This window comes from Littorina saxatilis, linkage group LG8 (assembly GCF_037325665.1).
Source record: "Littorina saxatilis isolate snail1 linkage group LG8, US_GU_Lsax_2.0, whole genome shotgun sequence".
In the NCBI taxonomy this organism is placed as follows: Eukaryota; Metazoa; Mollusca; class Gastropoda; order Littorinimorpha; family Littorinidae; genus Littorina; species Littorina saxatilis.
Window position 1 is genome coordinate 52,767,012 of NC_090252.1, and position 6,303 is coordinate 52,773,314.

A 6,303-nucleotide genomic window follows, 5' to 3' on the forward strand; every position below is an offset into this window, starting at 1 on the left:
CATATCCGTATGCAAAATAATGAAATAAACATTAGGAAATGGTAGACGTTTACAAATATCGACATTCTCTATCAGTGCAATACAAAACAATCGTTAGAACTTGTATTTACGACATGTCGTGTGTGAGAACGTGTCAGTAAACAAGCACGTGTTGCGGCCTGGCTGAAGAACCCTACGAGTCAATCTAAAACAGACAAGTAATGGAAAGCAGTCTGCGGATAAACATAACAAACTACTGATGAAAAAGTGTGTTCATCCCTGCTCTGGATAAAAGACATCGGACTGATGACAACGTGGCAGCGTTCACGCAAAAAGATTTTTTTCAGATTATCGCTTCTACATTTTATTACACATACTTGGGGCAGATCTGAATTTCACACTGGAAGATGACAAATCGGTCTTGTGAGTTGAGATCCACATGTTCTTTGCCGACAGAAATCACGATGGGACAAGATGCAGATTGCGTTGAAGAGATGTTTGCAGATTATCGCATCTACAAGTACATTTTATTGCTCAGATCAATGCACGTAGTTAGGGTAGATCTGAATTTCGTAATGGAAGACGACAAATCGGTCTTGTGAGTTGGGAACCACATGTTCTTTGGCTGCAGAAATCACTATGGAACAAGATGAGGATTGTGTTGAGGAGGTTAATACTGACTGACTTTAGATGAAGAGTTCCTAGACCTGGTTTTTGTAGAGAGGCATCATGACAGGGACGTAGCACCCGGTAGGGCATGTAGGGCGACCGCCCGACCACTTTTTCCGTAAAAAAAAACAAAACAAGTCGCGTAAGGCGAAAATACAATATTTAGTCAAGTAGCTGTCGAACTCACAGAATGAAACTGAACGCAATGCCATTTTTCAGCAAGACCGTATACTCGTAGCATCGTCAGTCCACCGCTCATGGCAAAGGCAGTGAAATTGACAAGAAGAGCGGGGTAGTAGTTGCGCTAAGAAGGATTGCACGCTTTTCTGTACCTCTCTTTGTTTTAACTTTCTAAGCGTGTTTTTAATCCAAACATATCATATCTATATGTTTTTGGAATCAGGAACCGACAAGGAATAAGATGAAAGTGTTTTGAAATTGATTTGGACAATTTAATTTTAATAATAATTTTTATATATTTAATTTTCAGAGCTTGTTTTTAATCCAAATATAACATATTTATATGTTTTTGGAATCAGCAAATGATGGAGAATAAGATAAACGTAAATTTGGATCGTTTTATAAATTTTTATTTTTTTTTACAATTTTCCGATTTTTAATGACCAAAGTCATTAATTAATTTTCAACCCACCAAGCTGAAATGCAATACCGAAGTCCGGGCTTCGTCGAAGATTACTTGACCAAAATTTCAACCAATTTGGTTGAAAAATGAGGGCGTGACAGTGCCGCCTCAACTTTCACGAAAAGCCAGATATGACGTCATCAAAGACATTTATCAAAAAAATGAAAAAAACGTTCGGGGATTTCATACCCAGGAACTCTCATGTCAAATTTCATAAAGATCGGTCCAGTAGTTTAGTCTGAATCGCTCTACACACACACACACACACACACACACACACACGCACGCACATACACCACGACCCTCGTTTCGATTCCCCCTCGATGTTAAAATATTTAGTCAAAACTTGACTAAATATAAAAAGAGAGAGAGAGAGAGAGAGAGAGAGAGAGAGAGAGAGAGAGAGAGAGAGAGAGAGAGAGAGAGAGAGAGAGAGAGAGAGATCTACCAACAGAACACCCCACGTAGTATTCACGCGATGGCATAAGGTCGGTTTTTTGGGTTTTTTTGTGTGTGTGTTAGTCTTGGTCAACTGCTGGAATAGGATGACGTCTTATTTTGACGAGAACGTCACACGTGACGAGTTCCGTCAGGCCATAAAAGTATTGGCGCCAATTTAGTGCAAATTGCTTCTTCGTCCGTCTGCTCCCATGAGAAACAATGGAGGTAAGAAATGTTTTGTATTCACGACTTTTTTCCGTGACCTTTCATATTTCATGGGGGCTGCCATTTTGGTTTTGATGCGCTTCCTTTTCCGGTTTACGTATTTTCCGGTTTAACATAGCATTTGCGTTTTTTTGTCAGAAGAGTGATATTTGGTTATGAAGGAAGTCAAGTCCGCCATTACCTGCAACCTCAGTTGAGTGTTTACTTTGAACTTAAACTTGAACCGTAACAGTGTGTAGCCAGTTCGCAAGACCTGTTCATCTTCCTACCAGTTCCAACTGTTGTTATCAATGGGTCGCGCAGCTGGAGGAAGTGTTTATTTTCATTTGGAGCCCAACTTCAGTTCAAAACCAGTCAAGAACTGACCTTGACATTCGTTTGGAACTTAGTTCAACGAGTATTTTCTCGAACGTAACCGCTTTTGACCCAGCTGGTTGGCATCATGAATTAGACGTACACCGGCAGTTATAAATCATGTTGTGCAAAAGACTGTAAAGAAGTAGAAAATTGTGGAAAATCGGGAATGCTTTCTCAGTTTGTGCACCCTGGCAACATTCATCAGGAAAAAAACTGCATATGCCTTCCTCTGCAAAACAAAAGTCGCGCGAAGAATGCTGAACGGGCAGCGACGACTAGCTGTTCTTCTTCAAAGTAATAAACTACCCCCCAAACCCTGCAAGTTTGTGCGATTTACTTTGTGGACATGAAGCCAGCAGAGGGCTCAGGAATGCCCACTTAATTCCTTGATTTTACTTCCGTCACAAGAACTAAAAGAACATTCAATGTTCGTTAAATCTGTGGATCAAGTGACTCTAGAAGCGGAGGAAATGAAAATCACCGGCAGATCTGTACAAGATGTTGAATTCTGCCAGGGAAACGAAGCCGCTGTCACGGCAGAGAAGTCTCCGCCTACGAAAGTCGGTAGATCTAGAGCAAGGTAAACATACGTTTTTCAACGCTTGTTCACAAACACACACACACACGTACACAAACACGCTCACACCATCACACACACACTTATGAAAGAGATGGAACAGCTGATCGAGTGATGACAATGTTGATTGATAAGTATTTTTGGTGCGTACACATATTGAACAAAAGAACCATTTTAAGCTTCCATTGGTATTGTTTCCTCTTTTTTTTGCAGACATGTTGGCAGGAAGTGAGTGTTTCACCCCACTCTTGCAAGGTAGGTTGATCACTGATGACAAGTTCTGATTGTTTTTCCTTTTTAATATTAAACGGATGACAATCCGTACTCTGCAGATGGATCTAACCGAGATGGATCTAACCGATACACGGAAGCAACATTGGGAACACACTGTTATTCAGTCTGTGAATAGTTCATGTGTGAGGGGTATTACTGCAAGTACGTTCACTAATGTAGAGAAATAATTTTGGACTCAAACTTCAAGTTAAATTGTTTCTGCTGTCAGAGCCATCTTTCTGAAGGAACAATATTTTACATGCCACTGGATTGTTGTATATTCCTTATTTTGCAATGACAGGCTCAGCTTTCATTTGATTGTAATGTGTTTCTTATTTGAAGCTTTGTATCATAAAAGCTCTGTAGAAGTGTTGCACTTGTTTTGCAGACTGCATTAGGCGTGGTAGCTATTGCACCTCCCCCCCCCCCCCCCGCCTATTTATCTAACACACCCACCCACACACATACACAGGGTGCTGACAAAGGATCTTTTTCTATTCTCCTTCAGGCCATCGCTTAATTTCTTGCAGACTGAGGAGCAGAGGACGTTTGAGCCGCTCCTAAACCTGAGGCACACAAGCCACAAGGTAAATAAGGTATCAGTATAAAAACAAATGTTTTCACTTTGATTTTTATCGCATCATTTTTTTTAATTAAACTCTGTAAATTGTGGCAATTACACATTATGCCAATAACATTATTATGAAGAATGAAGATTTTCAACTTATCATTGAAGAAATGAAATCAAGCATTTTTGTTCATTCTGTATTTGATTATTATTTTCCAGTCTTTGGGTTGGCATAGTGGGTGAAATGAGGGTGAGGAGTGTCGGTTGGTGTTATTTTTTCGGTCTTGGTGATGTAATATTTTTCCCACGGTATTCATGGTTATGTTTGACTTTAGTGCAGATTCCAGAACAGCCTCTTAAACTGAAAAGCTACAAGGTCAACAATATAAACAGGTTACTGGTGTCTCAGGCATTGATGTTTTTAAAAAGATTTGCACAGCAATTTATGTGTTTGTAAACAGATAATGAAAATAAAGCATAACAACTTTTATATTTTGTAAGTGGAATTAAATGTTTTCATTTTTTATTTTGAAGTGTTTTTGTATTCAGGTTTTATTGGATGGGTGGGGGGGGGGGGGGGGGGGGTGGTTTTGGTGGTTCTGACTTTTTATGATGTAAGGATTTTTTTCCTTAATTAGTTATCAGGCATGGGAATTGTCCGCCGAAAGGCTAATTTCCGCCGAATTTTTTGTTTGTTCCGCCGAAAAAGCAAAAGTGTCCGCCGAAAAAATAAATAGGGAAGGCAAAAATGGTTCTAAAAACTGAATTTAATGGCAAACTTGGAGCTAAGATGACACCAAATTGCACCATTTGGGTTCTTTGGAGAAACAAAATTCCAGGGGGGCATGCCCCCGAACGCCCCTAGCAGGGCTAGGCGCTTCGCGCCGTCAACTTCGCCATTACTTACACATTTTCAGCCTTTTTTACTTTTTTCAATTCCCATGCCTGAGTTATTTAATTAGTTTATGTAGGGGGGGCCGAGGGGGGGGGGGGGGCGTGGGATTTAAAGTGTATTTCTGGCTTTCGGAGAGGTGCTAAATCTGTTAAAATGGAAATGAAATAAAACAATTGGTGGTGAGGGTTATTACAAAAAAGTAAGGATTATTTCTCATACCTTTTTATTTTTTACCCAAAAATTATGTTACTGAAATTATTCATTAATTTTTAAAGAGGCAGACTGTGAGACAGGTGATGTAATTGAAGTTAGAATATCATGAGATGTTACTTACTTTCTTTACAATATCATCTAATTTGACAGTCCGACACTGAAGACTGCAGACTTCATGGCAGCCACTGACCTGACGATATGACAGCCATGAATTGAATATCAAACGCAGAAGAAGAAAAAGAAGAAGACAGTCTAACAGGAAAATAATTCTGGTATGCTCATAATTTCTATGCCAGTTTGAAAAAAGTCATGAATTGAAGTTTACCCAGGTTAGACATTAGCATGTCGTAATTGTGACAATGAATGTATCCGTAAACGCACCAAGAGACTTACTTTGAAAAATTGAAGTCATGCATCGTCAATATGACTACAATCACAAACTGAATAAGGGGAAATCATGTCAATTTGGTGGTCTGGATCATCAGCTGTTGCTCATTCGCTATAATGGTCTACTTGACAAAGCCCGTCTTCATGTGCTTCTTTGTTTCTTTATACCTAGTGTAGACAACATGTAGGCGTTTGCAGACTGTTTATTGTATTGCTGTTGTTTGTTTGTGAGTAAAACTATGGTGTGACCTCAATTGTTTGAAATTTGTTGTGTATGTTCTACTTTGTGTAAGGTGTTTCTCCATGCCCCCAGAAGAACCGACATTAAATTAAAACCTTCATACCCTGAAAATACTTGCATACTAGATGTTGTTTCTTATTGTAATGATTGGGGACAGGCAAGCTCTTAAATTGTGCAAGCCATCAGAAAACTGTCAAGTCTGATTTGCTAGAACAAGCGATATTAACACGTTATTAAGATGAATATTTGATTAAATATGTGCAGGAACTACTTCAGCAGATTCATATGGCCAGTCTCACAATGCCAGGAATGTGAGTAAATTGAATTATGTCTCTCCCACCTGTTCTGTGTTTAGTGTCAGCCGTGATTGCCTGATGAGAATTTGAAAACATGTTGCTAACTAACATGAACCCAACCATGAAACGTGATGTAGGTGAGTAGCCCATCTAGAAAAACGAACCTGTTCTAATTCCGAATTAGAACAGGTTCTTTTTTCTAGATGGGCTACTCACCTACATCACGTTTTATGGTTGGGTTCATGTTGCAGCAACATGTTTTCACATAGAAAATGGTTGGTACCTGAACAAATATCTGCACATTACAATGAAGTCTTACTTTTTAATCTGATGGTTTAATAACCCCCAAAAACCCAACCAACCAGCACCCCCCGCCCCCCCTCCAAGAAGAAGCTCACATAACTACCAACTACACAATTTCATTACAGAATCAAACAATGGGAAGAATCAGGATTCAGCAGTGCTAGGTCGTTGGGGGGGATAGCTATCACTAGGCACTCAGCAATGAATAGTTGAGGTTTTCACGGACATTAACAAAA

The 6,303-nt window shown here is 39.5% G+C and overlaps 1 long non-coding RNA gene across 1 annotated transcript; it reads left to right on the top strand.

The window, feature by feature from the left end:
- The first annotated feature begins 2,358 nt into the window (after positions 1-2,358).
- Positions 2,359-5,776, top strand: LOC138973819 (uncharacterized). Its single transcript, XR_011458169.1, has 5 exons — positions 2,359-2,894; positions 3,105-3,146; positions 3,673-3,751; positions 4,991-5,112; positions 5,733-5,776. It is a non-coding gene; the product is annotated as an uncharacterized lncRNA (long non-coding RNA).
- The last annotated feature ends 527 nt before the right edge of the window (positions 5,777-6,303 follow it).